Source organism: Brassica napus, chromosome C7, assembly GCF_020379485.1.
Source record: "Brassica napus cultivar Da-Ae chromosome C7, Da-Ae, whole genome shotgun sequence".
In the NCBI taxonomy this organism is placed as follows: domain Eukaryota; kingdom Viridiplantae; phylum Streptophyta; class Magnoliopsida; order Brassicales; family Brassicaceae; genus Brassica; species Brassica napus.
The window spans coordinates 9,474,533-9,488,733 of NC_063450.1; the positions used below are offsets into that span (position 1 = coordinate 9,474,533).

Sequence of the window (14,201 nt, forward strand, 5' to 3'; positions counted from 1 at the left end):
TTTTTTAACTTTTTTAGTGAAATGTTACCTGGGTACGTTTGGTCCAGGAGGAAAAAGAGATAAAAAATGATTTATTATCACTAAAACGATAACTACCCATGGCCCACCTAATATTCCATTGACATCTCCACAACTAAACTTCTGTTATCAACGTTGTATACATCACATTAGTTATATAAATATACATACATGTACATATAGAAAAAATTTAGAAGTGGGGGCCCCATCTCAATGTTTCGTAACACTATGTACAGGTCCGGCTCTGACTTCAGGAACAAGTCTGGCCCCTCCTACGGTAGCTCTGTAAATCGGAACCGCATAAATAATCAGAAACTAATCAGTAGCCTAAAGATTACATGCAGAGAGGAGACTATACTTACTTTTAGCATTACTTTGTGTTTGAAAACATCCACAAGCTCCTCGACCATTATCTCTACGATCATAATGACATTGCAAAAAGTACAAGCCTTAGAGTCAACGAAAAGAAAATGAGAATCAAGTAATCAATAACTAGTTATTGCAAATTTTGTATATAGATCTTACCAAATGCAGAGCCACTCCAAAAATCAAATGGTCACGGCCAACCGTTTTTCCTTTTATAGCTTTAACAAGCTCATCGTAAAGGTCTGAACCCTCCTAAAAGCATATACACAAAATAGCATAAATATAAATATACATATATGCAAAAACATAAAGACCATCTCCAATGGGTAGAACTCTAATGATTAGTTTAGTTATTAATTTTGTAATTTGTGAAGTTTAGAACCCCAACTAATGTAATTAAATTTGTCATTGTCCAATGGTAGAACTCTTTAGAGGTTCTTAATTTTTTTTAAAAAAAATTAGAAGTTAAATTATTAAAATTAAAATATTACAAAACTTATAAATTATTGAATTTTATAATGTATTGTATGCGTTCGAAAAAGAAAACATAATGTATTGTCTTATCCCGGACTCAAAGAATTCGAATCTTCACCTTGATTTCATAGACAGTTTTGGAGGAAGAGAGCAACTGATGTATAGTGTTTTTTACATGTTTTTAGCTATTAATTTTGATCAATTTTAATGTTTAGAAGTTGCATTTATGTGTCATTAGATGTTGCATTTGTACATATTTCATAAACAGGGGGCTGGAAAACACAATTAGAAGTTTTAGGACAGTTTTGAGGACTTTTCTGCACCAAACATAAGTTTTTGGGGTCAAACCGTAATTTGTTAAAAACTCAAGGACCAGAGATGCAAATCAGTAGAAATCATCCATGGCTGTACGAGAGTTGCAGAACCTCGATGTTAGAAACCCAGATTCGTCGATCTGTCATGCACGATCCCAACCCGAGCACCTTGAGCCGAGAATCTTAAATCGACCACTGCATGAAGATCAGCAACAACGAGGAACGACGACAAAATTTCTGAGAAAGAAAACAAAAAGCATCGACGAAGAGAGACGACCAATACCAAGAAGACACGTATAGGGTTCTTATCAATTCCAAAAGCCATATGTTAGGCAGCGGTTCCTCTTGTTTTATCCTTTTTTTTTTTTAGAACCTCTTCTAAGAGCCTCCGTTGGAGGTGCTCTAAGTACATGAAAGAAGCATACACTCACATTTTGAATAGATGCAAGGGTGTCAAACTCAACATTACCCACATAGTTTGCCTCATATAGGCTTGAGGGATCAGTTAGAACCTCAGATCTGCCATCCTCTGTTTTGTGGTGCTATGCTTATTCACCAAGATTGTTTTTATTTGACTTACTCAATATTAAGACACTCTTATCAAAGGACAAACCTTTCTCTTAACAGGGAAAGAGAGAAACTTTTGTAGTGGAAAAGAAAAATAATATATCGAAACTTCCTCAAAAGCCTAAGGAACTTCACCTTTGAGAAGCAGATTGCAAAGATACAGAAAGAGGATGCAGAAGAAGAGAAACGGCAGAAGTAACTGGCCTCGTCGCTCCAGGAGGAATCCGAGTTTGACGTCTCCGTTTAGCTATCTCTGATTAAGTAAAAGGACGAGAGAATCAATAGTGAGGAGGAGAGGAAGAGAGAAGATCTTTTTTGAACAACAGGAAGAGAGAAGATAGCTTAGCGAATGAGGCGGAAGAAAATAAAGATTAGGTTTATTATTTTTTTAATGATAAATTATGAGGCAATTTTTTCAAATAGCCATTTTTAAGTTTTTTTCATAAAAATAGTCTTCAATAAGGAAAATGACCAAAATAATAATTATTTTTTTTTGAAATTTTTAATATTTATTTTTTATTTTTAAAATTTGAAACCCAATCCTCAAAACCCCACCCCTTAATTCTAAACTCTAAGTCTAGATTATTTAACCTTAGGATATAAATATTTTTTTTACTCTTTAATAAAACTTATTTTGGTCATTTTTCTCATTGAGTGTTATTTTGTGACAAAAACTTAAAAATGGCTATCCTAGAGAATTTAATTCTCTCAAATAGTCATTTTTATTTTTTTGTCACAAAATAGCCTTCAATAATGAAAATGACCAAAATAGTTTTTTTTTATTTTGAAAATTTTAATATTTATCTTTTATTTTTTAAAAATTGAAACCCTAATCTCAAAACCCCACCTCTTAACTTTAACCCCTAAGTCTATATTAGTTAATCCTAGAATATAAATATTTTTTTACTCTTTAATAAAACTTGTTTTGGTCATTTTTTTTCATTGAGTGCTATTTTTGTGACGAAAACTTAAAAATGATTATCCTAGAGAAATTCTCTAAATTATGCGGCTGTGAATTAAACCGCGTGTTTTTAATTTTTTATCAAGGATGGGAAACACTTAGCCGGGAAAATAACCCACGAACTGAAATTATGTGGTTACTTTCTAAATTTTGCAAATCCATAAATTTATAGCTATGTGTGGCCATGGCGTTCATTTATTGAAAATATTATTAAATAGACTATGATAAAACTATATAAATAAAAATATATTAAATAGACTCGTTTATATTAAGGTTATTGATTTAATTATTTTTTATTTTTTTAATTTAAAATTATAATATAAATCACTATTTTTTTAAAGCTATAAAGTTTGAAAGTAAGGTTGGAGATAGAGTTTGAAAGTGGGTTTTGGACTTTAAGGTTAGATTTAAGGTAAGAGATTAAAGTTTGAAATTATGTTGAAAATTGAAATCTTTCAAAAGTGCTATTTGTTGTTGGTTATAAATGTTCAATTTTGAAATTTGTTATAAGTGTTGGATGTTGGAGTTTAGGGCATGTAATAAGTGTATAGAATCCGACGACGAACTGTTCAAATCATCTCCTCACGACGAATCAAGCTGTGATTCTCCTGTCGACGAATCGAGCTGTGGATCGGTACGTTTCAATCGTTTTATCAATGATTTACAAAGAAAAGCTAAATTCTACTTAGGGTTTTCGAATTGAAATTTGAGAGTTTCGTGTTATTGTTCTTCGGAGTTCGGATGATACATTTGAGCTTGCTTTGTTGTTTGAATCCAATATGGAAAGCAGAATCAGAGTTACAAAGAATAAATTTCAGGAAGTTTTCCTTTACGGCTTACGAATAAAGAGATGAGCTTACCTACCTTACTTTTTGGTAAGAAATTCAGATTAGTCTCTAAAATAAAATTTCAAATGCCGTTCCTTCTATATACTGTCCACATCGTACTTAAAAATATTAGTTTGTTCTCTAAATAAAACATCAACTTTACTATATGTTTAAATTCAAACTAGATAAAATTTGTTACAACTATCGGCTTTTTAATCTACTTTTATTGAATCGATTAGTCACAACCACTTATGCTATTCCACTTTCAACTAAGCAACTAAAAACAAAGTAATACACAATGGTTGCTAACCACTATCAAATGGATCGACAAATATCATTTTCTTTCAACATATTTTCATTTTCATATTTTTGAATATATATTCTTTACTAAGACCATAAAATGTTTGTAAATTCATGTAAAAATAAAACATACGAATCTGGCGCGTAGCGCCGGAATACCACTAGTATTTAATGTGAGAGAGTGGGAGGAGTGGCGTTAATGGCTTGATTAATGTAGAACATAGACGAAAACTGAGCAATTACACTTGCATTGATCAGAGTTCTTGAGATCCGAAGAGGCACCGCAATTTTATCTAGCAGTTTAGTTAAAGACAAAGTGACACGTGTCAGATTTTGGAATAGCCAGTGCTGAAGTGGCGCACTCTGGAGCCTTTCTCTTCTACTTTATTATTGTATAAAAATGTAATATGTTTAAGAGTTTTGCAGAAACGCATGAAATTGTTTCGATAGAAGGAGGATTCAAAGTGAAAGGGGCGTTTGGAAGGAGGTAAACCATATGCTCGAGAGTCATAGAGTTTTTTTCTTGGATATAGATGCCATATTAATGTGAGAGAGTGGGAGGAGTGGTGGGAGCGGCGTTAATGGCTTGATTAATGTAGAACATCGACGAAAACTGAGCAATTACATTTGCATTGATCAGAGTTCGTGAGATCCGAAGAGGCACCGCAAATTTTATCTAGTAGCTTAGTTAAAGACATAGTGACACGTGTCAAATTTTGGAATAGCCAGTGCTGAGGTGGCACACTCTGGAGCCTTTCTCTTCTACTTTAATATTTTACCTTGCAACAAAAAAAATCAATGTTTGTGTACGTAGAGTGAACCATCCATAATATAAAGTTTGGTAAAATAACTGAAATTAATCATCATATGTAGCTTGTACTTGCAATAGTAGAAACTTACAAAACAGAAGTAATTATTGATAACTTAAGCAGAGTTCTGTAATTCTAAATCATTGAACAAACTTATAATGTTCAACTTTTATGAGTTCAACTCTTCAACCAATTGTATACAGGAGAAAGAAATCTTAAAAACGCTTTACAAAGTTCTGAAAAACTCTCATTTTATATTTTCTTTCTGTAAACATCAAAATATTTTAAATTCCAATAGAGTCTAAAAAGTCAAAACTCTCTCTGACTCGCTTCCCAGTGTCAAACCCTTGGCTCCACCAAGGTGGTGCTTCCGCCCTGAAACCGTCGTCTCTCACCGCTGGTGAGGTTCCCCCTCCTCCCCTCATCCCGCCTGACCCCCCTGACCATGCCTCCCCCTTCTCTCCGCAGAACTACCCTCCCCTTGGCTCCTCTCCTAACCCGTCTCAAAAATCTAAACTACCTACTTTCTCGAAAAAGTCTGGTCCATCAACTGTCTCTAACTCCACTAAGGATTCTGTTGCTCAGTCTCCTATCTCCACTACACTCTCCGCTGTTTCTTTTGGCTCAATCCAAAGTGCAGTAAGGAATGACTCTCTACTAGATTGTAGATCTGGAAACACTGTTGAGAAACCCTATCTCATCCTTAATCCCTCAAACAACTCTCCCCTCTGAACCAACAAAGCATCCTCTGTCGGTGTCTCTTTACCAACCTCCCCCCTGGCTCGGAACCATTAACCTTCGCTCCCCCCCCCCCAAACCTGTGAACCTGAAACTGCCCCTCTTAACCCTAAAACTGTTCCTCAAACCCTAAACCCTCCACCCCCCTTCCTTCCACCTCCACTCCTTTTCCTCCTACTCCCTTTGTTAAACCTCATCAAACGCCCAACTTGGTTGAGAAAATAAGACTATCTGAAGATAAAACTCTCACTCCACTTGCTCCACTGACTAAAGCAGCGAATGGGCGTCCAAGAGTCCTTATCCATGATGATGTTTTCAAACAAGGAGAAGAACTTCATAAAGACTTCATAGTCTGTTATTTCAATGGCAAACCTCCTCCCTTTAGTCAAATACAAATTGTCTTTAACCATATGTGGGGAAAACGCAGAAGGTTAGAGATTCACAACAACCCAATATCGGGATCTACCTTAGTCAGAATTCTAAACGCTTACCTCAGGCAGAAGATTCTGGATAAGTACATATGGTATGTTGGTGATTTTATGTTTCACACTGCAATTTGGTCTTCGGAACACTCTGCTACGATACCTCCACTGAAGTCTATCAAGCTTTGGGCTCACTTACATGGTGTTCCACTGGATCTTCGCGATACAGCAGGTCTCAGTCTTGTTGCTGGCCTCGTTGGTGACCCTAAGGAGACATACGATTTCACAAAAAAACTTGGTCAGTCTCACTCTTTCGCATGTCAAAGTTGAGCTCGACCTGACAGAACAGGCTCCTACTGTTGTAGAATTTGAAAGAGAAAGTGGTGAGGTTGTGGAAGTTAATGTTACTTACCTGTGGCTCCCCCTAACCTGCTCTCACTGCCATGAGCTTGGGCATGTCATCCGTAATTGTCCTTCCTGGACACCACCTGAAAAAACAGAAACTCAGTCACAAAAAACTCCAGCCAAAGGAAAGAGCAAAAACAAGCATAAGGAAGTTCTTAAGGCTTCTACTTCTACACCAACTGCAGACTTGGAGGTCAACAATATGCCACCCTCGTCTACTGCTGTTGAAGTTGTTACTGATAATGTGCTGCAGGACCTTAATTCCTCACATTCTTCCTTACTTTTCACTTATGTTCACAAAAAGAAACACTCATTTTCTAAGAAAAAAGCCTCCACAAAAAAGCCTTCCCATACCATCACTGCTCCTTCCTCCCCAAAAAAAAACTTGAGCCCTTCTGATTTTATGGAAAAAAAGAAACTCAAGCGCACACGATCTGATCCCTCTTTCGATTCTCCTCCACATCAAAGCACTTGCACTCACTTGCACTACCACTCTGCCTAAAGGAGTGCAAGATCCCCCCTTCCTCCCACAGAAAACTTTTCCATTACTTTAAAAAACTCTTTTTCTTCTTTTGGTTCTCTAGGGCTTTCTCCCCTCATCAGGAGACCCTTCTATCAATAAATAATGAGTATCAAACTCTTTTTTTTTTTGGAATGTCCGTGGACTCAATGAACCGGACAAGCATCAACCCTTTTGTCAATGGCTTAACTTTAATAAACCCATTGTTGGTGCCCTTTTGGAAACTCATATCAAAGAAGTTAACTTGGCTCCCTTAATGTCCAAGCTTTGTAATGATTGGAACTACTGCTTGAATCACCACTCAGATGAGGATGGAAGGATAATCTTAATTTGGAAGAACCATGCCTCTGTTCGTGTGCTCTGTCAGAGTAGGCAGTCTCTAACCTGTGAAATCTCGATTCCTTCTTGTCCTAGTATCTGCTACACTGTGATATATGCATCAAATGATGCTCCAAAATGAACGGATCTATAGGTGTGCCTTATCTCTTGACTCAAAGTCTTGGTTAATTGGTGGAGATTTTAACCAAATCAGAAGTCATTATGAGCACTCTTCATGGAATGTAAACTCCAATTACTCGCTGATGACTGAGTTCAGAGACTGTCTCCAACAACTTGAGGTTTTTGACCTTCGGTACCATGGCCCTTTGTTCACCTGGACGAATTCTCAACCCGTCTCACCAACTGCAAAAAAATTGGACTGACTTCTAGTGAACAACCTAGTGATTGCTGCAGCCCCCCATGCTTCAGCTTCTTTCCTTCCGCCACTGATATCAGACCATTGCCCTTGTCTAGTAGATCAAAACCATCCCCTCCCCATAGCTGGAACCAAACCATTCCGTTTCTTAAACTACCTAACCAAACACCCTAACTTCACTTCAGTAGTATCAGAGGCATGATTTCAGGCGGAAGCACTTGTCTAAACTTGACAAACCTGTATTGGAAGCTAAAGTGTCTAAAGGGAGCTTTGAGAGTCCTAAATAGAGATAATTACTCAAAGATTCAGGAGAGAGTTTTTTTAGCTAATTGTTTTCTACAACTTGTTCAGGTAGAAGCTCTCACTAACCCGACTCCTCAAAACTTTCAGCAAGAGAGAGACCTGCATCAAGAATGGCTACTACTGAGGGACATAGAAGAATGCTTCTTCAAGCAAAAATCTAGGATAAATTGGCTAAAAAAAGGAGACCTCAATACCTCATACTTTTTTCGAATTTGTCAAACTAGAGCCAGCTACAATGCCATAAGGTCATTCTTAACTGCCTCGGGTCTCTTGTTAACTGATCCACTTGAGATGTGCAACCATGCTGTAACCCACTTTAAGTCCATTCTTGGGCCAAATCACTATTACACTGTAATATTCTCTCCACCATCTTGGTTTGGTTCACTGATAAATTACAGGGTCTCCCCCCAAGAGCAAAGCTTGGTGATCTCTATGCCTACTGCTGAGGAAATCAGGAAGCTGTTCTTTAAGTTAAATCCCAACAAAGCTTCTGGTCCAGATGGGCTAACTTCCGGCTTCTTTCGAGGCTCATGGGATATCCTTGGTCCGGAAGTAACAACAGCAATCTCTCAGTTCTTCACCTCGGCCTTCTTCCCTGCGGCTGCTAATGCAACTATCCTGGATACAGTGTATAAAGTCATTTCCCGCCTTCTGGTGAAGAGACTCAAGCCTATCCTTCAAGATCTCATTGTTCCCAACCAAACGGCCTTCGTTAAGGGTAGACTTCTGCTGGAAAACATTGTTTAGCAGGGGAGCTTGTGAATGGGTACCACAAGAACAACAACACCAAGAGCATCACCATCAAGGTCGACATTGCCAAAGCTTTTGACACCCTATCCTGGAGTTACCTCTTCAGCTGTTTGGAAGGCATTGGCGTCGTCCCACCTTTATTTATCTGTTGGCTTCGTGCTTGCGTCTGTACACCTTCTTCCATGGTTGGATACAATGGAACAGTTAACAACTATTTCAAAGGAACTAGAGGACTTAGGCAGGGAGATCCGTTAAGCCCTTACCTATTTATTATTGCGATGAACTGCTTGTCAAAACTTCTCTCCTCAGCTTCTTCAAATGAGACGATTGGCTTCCACCCGAGAACACAATCAAAAAGGCTCACTCATCTAAGCTTTACGGATGACCTCCTCATATTTATTGACGGCTCTCTTTCCTCGGTGCAGAATTTCCTACAGGTGCTCCATGAATTTGAGCTACGTTCTGGATTGGCTGTGAGTGTCAAAAAGTCAAGTTTCTTCAGCTGTGGCCTGTCACAGAGAGAAATCGATGAGATTCAAGTGTCTACAGGAATGCCCCATGGATCACTGCCTGTCAGATATTTGGGAGTACCACTTTGCACGAGAAAATTGAGCTTGTTATACTGTGAGCAGCTAACACAACAAGTAAAGGCTAAGTTTACCTCTTGGAATGTGAAAACCCTATCGTTTGCTGGGAGACTTCTGTTGATTAAAACGGTTATAGCAGGCATCACAAATTTCTGGTGCTCCTCCTTTGTTCTCCCCAAAGCTTGTGTCAATCGAATTAACTCTATGTGTGGTGTGTTTCTATGGAAGGGAAACATTAAGTCGCATCCCCAAGCAAGAGTAGCGTGGTCCACTGTAACAAAACCAAAGAAAGAAGGTGGTTTAGACGTGATTGATCTTGCGCAATGGAACAAAGCTACATGCCTTAAACTAATTTGGCTACTATTATTTAAAGCTGGGTCTGTTTGGGTAGCATGGTACAGGGAAGAGGTGCTTCAGGGTAACTTAATCAACTTCTGGACCGCAAAGCCAAATCGCTCTAACTCATGGTTGGCTAACAAACTACTAAAGCTAAGGCCTCTAATCTTTCCTTGGATTAAAATGAGGATAGGGAATGGTCTTACCTGCAGGTTTTGGTATGATAATTGGACGCCTTATGGACGTTTGGAGGATTACTATACTTATGGAGCCAACTCATGACTAGGTATTCCAGGGCAGGTCGTTCTAGCTGATCTCTCTCGCAATGGTAACTGGTATTTGCCCCACCCGATGACTGATAATCAACTGCAGGTTGTCTCCTACATCATAACGATCACACTTCAAGATCAAGAGGATTACTATGAGTGGGAACTTAATGGAAAAAATGTGTTACTTACTCCACTGGTAAGGTCTATCGCAGTCTAAGAGGATCCTCGCCTCAGGTTCCATGGTCGTCAGCAATCTGGTTCTCAGGAAGTATCCCTCGTCACTCCTTCCTCGCTTGGCTCTTTGTGCTAGATCGCTGCCCAACCAGAGATCGCATGATAATCTGGGGCTTTCAGGTAAACAATAACTGCTTGCTTTGCTCTTCAGGCACTGAGTCTAGAAACCATCTCCTCTTTGATTGCGGTTATAGCTTCTCCATCTGGTCCTCTATCGCTGCTCGCTGTTGAGTCAGATCACGCAGGTGCTGGAATGAGACTCTTCAAGACATGCAGTCACTCCAAGGTAGCAAACTGATTCGTCGCCTCACACTTCTTGCTTGGCAGTCAACTATGTATGCGATTTGGACAGAGAGGAATTCTAGGCTTCATCGCAACATCTCCCGGTCGACAGATTCGATTGTGAAAGAAATAGATCGTCAGATCATCAACAAGATCTCCGCTCTCAGGTCCACTAACCCGATTTCTTCTTCCACACTCATGCAATTCTGGTTCTCGACTGCACCATAGATCGCACACTAAAACTCCTCCACTTCTTCTCTCGTTTCACGGGGATGCTTCAACTGGGCTTCTCAAGTTTGGATCTCACTCCGATGGGTTTCTCTAACTATCACTACGTTTTTTAACTTTTGGGCTGAAAGTGGGCTTAGATGTTGTAAACTAAAGCTTAAAGGCTTGTAACATTTTGCATTTCTTTTAGTATTTTAATATCAAAGCAAGTTTACAAAAAAAATATCAAAATATTTCCTAGTTGAGTCTGTAAAACGTCATTTCTTGCTGCTTGAAGTAACAACGGATCCTCTTCATCCACTAAACACAAGATTTAGATAACAAAGAGTAAACAGGTGATAAATTATTTCAAGACTATTGTCTAACTAAGAATTATTATATTTGAATACCCTAACATCCATGGTTGAACTTAAGAACAATTAGATTAACTTAACAACCCATGATGTAAAATCCCATCTTTCTTCTCTGGCGTTAGTATGGTCCAAATTTTTAGTAAGTAATTAAAGATCGAAAGGAGGCATCACAAAAAGGCCTACCTTTTCTAGCAAATCTTTATTGCTGGGGTAATATATCCGAACCTGGGCTTACCTTCCAGATGTGTCAATATTGAGGTTCCTGATACAAACCATAGCATGAGCAACATTAGTTGAAGAACTGCAAGGAAAAATCCAAACAACTTAAGGATTTTATAGAAATTCAGAGCTAAATATAGTACACCTGAACCATATAAGCAAATAACAAACACAATACTCTTTGGCATGCAAAGAAAGACATTTCAATGAATATATATTTCTCCAGATGCTGAGATGTACAACACAGAAACCATCATAGTTTTAGATGTATAAATCTCCGAATATCCTTTTCTACTCAAGCTATTAGAGATGGGGGTAGAGTGACCAGTTCAATAATCTCGATGCAGTCATGTTTACATATACATTTCTCCTACAAAAAACAATCACAGACATGAGTCAGTGCTCCTACTTATTATATATACTCAGGCGCGGATGGTTTCTAACTGTCCGAAAAGGTTTGAATAAAAGAAGTAGAGACCTATATGTTAACATAGAAAATTAGATAGACGACCCAAAAAACACATACAAAATTTGATAAAAGACCTAAGTAATAGAAGAAAATAAGCAATGAAAGGAATCAGAAATTTGGACTCCACTTGACATCATTCCTTTGTACCACTTTGGGCAGAAGTCTTGGGCAGAAGACTTCGGAAGACTTCAGACGACTTCCCGAAGACTTCGTGGGAAGTCTTCTAGCATAAAATATATTAGAAGACTTCCCAAGAAGTCATCCAAGAGTTTTTCGAGAGTCTTCTTAGAGTCTTCCGAGAGTCTTGCAAGAGTCTTCCGAGAGTCTTACAAGAGTCTTCTGAGAGTCTTCCAAGAGTCTTCCGAGAGTCTTCCAAAGTGTGACTCAGATCTGGAAAAAAACTGCATATTCAAAAGCATTCAAATGGCTTCAAAACAGATAAAACTTCAAAATAAATTCTTTATGCCTAAATAATAAACAAAACAATCAAATTAGATTGAATCTATAACTTTTTAGAATCTTATATATAAACACACACAAAATACATATCAAAAATTTATACCACTTTGGGCAGAAGACTTCAGAAGACTTTCTAAAGACTTAGTGGAAAGTTTTCTAGCATAAAATCCATTAGAATACTTGCCTAAAATATTCTGAGAAGTCTTCCGAGAGTCTTCTAAGAAGTCTTTCAAAGTGTGTCTCAGATCTGAAAAACCTGCAAATACAAAAAAACATTCAAATGGCTTCAAAACATAGAAAAAATTTCAAAAATATAATTGTATGTTAAATAATAAACAAAACAGTCACATTAAGTTGAATCTATAGCGTTTTTAGAATCTAATATATAAATCACACAATAATACATATCCAAAACTTATAGATCTACCTTTGAAAGAGTGAAAGATGAGAACTATGTAATGAAAAATCTGCAAAAAAAAGATAAATTAGTGAGAAAACATAAGAAAGAAATGAGAAATGGATTTAAAGTTTGGTGTTTTAATGTTCAAAGAGATTATATAGAGGTTGAAGAGTTTTAGAGTGAGAAACATTACATTTTTGTTGCAGCCATTTGAGAAGAAGAAAGAGAATGTGTAAATTTTCTTTATATTTGGAGGCAAAAATTCCAATTAGGTTAAATATTTTTGATACAGTCTTTTAAACCCTAAAATCAAATACACGAGAAGACTTCTCGAAGAGTTCGCTTTAGGCAAGAAACATAAATTCCACTAAAATTTAGGCGGTAATATGTTAGAAGTCTTCTGGAAGTCTTCCTGAGAAGTGTTCTAGAAGTTTTCCAAACCATAACCTAATCAAATAACTAACTAAATAGCAAAACATAACTCATGAAACTTAAAATCAACTTATAAAACATTTAATATACACAAAACTAAACAGGCAAATTTATTTTTTAAAAAGTTAAGATTCTAAAATCAAACACTAAATACAAACAATATTATAACATATGTTACTAAACCCTAAACCAAAGTCTTCTCGGAGTCTTCCAGACCCTATAATCAAATAACTAAGCAAAAACACTCTCTTAAAGTTAAAAGAAACTTAGAAAGTGTTTAAATCAAGTAATTAGATAGTCAATAAACACATATATGTCTAACTAAATAAATAAATAAAAATATGATATTTCAAAATCTAACCCTAAAAATACCAACAATACTATAAACATATGTTACCAAACCCTAAACCCGAAGGCTATCATGACTCAATCTACATCCATTCATCTATGTTAAAAATAATCCAATTTTAGTAAAACTAAATTTCCATCATTTAGAAATTAATACATGATTTTGATTTTTTCTCTTTCAAATATTTTTTTTTTAATTTATTAATTACTTTTAGGATCTATACATGAGCCTAGAAGATTTCTGGAAGACTTCTGAAAGACTTCGATTTAGGCGGAAAACCTAAATTCTTCTAAAATTTAGGCAGATTCCCTAAATTCTACTAAAATTTAGAAGTCTTTTGTGAGTCTTCCAGACCCTATAATCAAATAACTAATAAAAAACACTTTCTTAAACTTTTAAGAAACTTAAAAAGTGTTTAAATCAAGTTATTAGATAGTCACTAAACACATATAGGTAAAAAAAAATTAAAAAAAAAAACAAAAGATAATATTTTAAAATCTAACCATAAATATACCAACAATATTATAACATATGTTACCAAACCCAAACCTAAACCAAGGACTATCATGAGTTAATCTACTTTTACTCATCTATGTTAAAAATAATTCAATTTTAGTAAAACTAAGTTTACATCATTTAGAAATGTTTATTATTACATGATTTCAATTTTTCCCATCAAAATATTTTTTATAAAGTTTTTAAATTATTTTAAGATCTACTGAACGAGAAAACTTACAAAGAAGTCTTCTTTGTAAGTCTTCTCAATCGGAGGGTTATAATGGTAAAACTCAATATATTTTTTTTGTTTAGTCATAAGGAGGTTGTTGTAATTTCACTAGCCTTTTAGCTTACTTTTGCATTTGATTGATTTTGAGGTACACTTTTGTATTCAAAATTAAGTTTTGAGTCATTTTTTTGGCAATTTCCCTATATTTCATATATTTATATTGTGTTATTATCTGGGAATAATATTTTTATTATAAAAATTATAAATATATAAAATATTTTATAACTAAATAAAAACCAAGCAAAAAATTGTATTAATATATTTTCTAAAATATTATAATATGTGAATGTTCTTAAAATTTCAACACAATAATAATCATATATTGATAA

The 14,201-nt window shown here is 36.1% G+C and overlaps 1 long non-coding RNA gene across 1 annotated transcript; it reads right to left on the reverse strand.

Moving 5' to 3' along the window:
• Nucleotides 1–99: 99 nt before the first annotated feature.
• On the reverse strand, nucleotides 100–2,183 carry LOC106346094. Its single transcript, XR_001270433.3, has 4 exons — nucleotides 1,207–2,183; nucleotides 544–636; nucleotides 381–433; nucleotides 100–301 (listed from the first exon to the last, which is right to left on the reverse strand). It is a non-coding gene; the product is annotated as an uncharacterized LOC106346094 (long non-coding RNA).
• Between the last annotated feature and the right edge of the window lie 12,018 nt (nucleotides 2,184–14,201).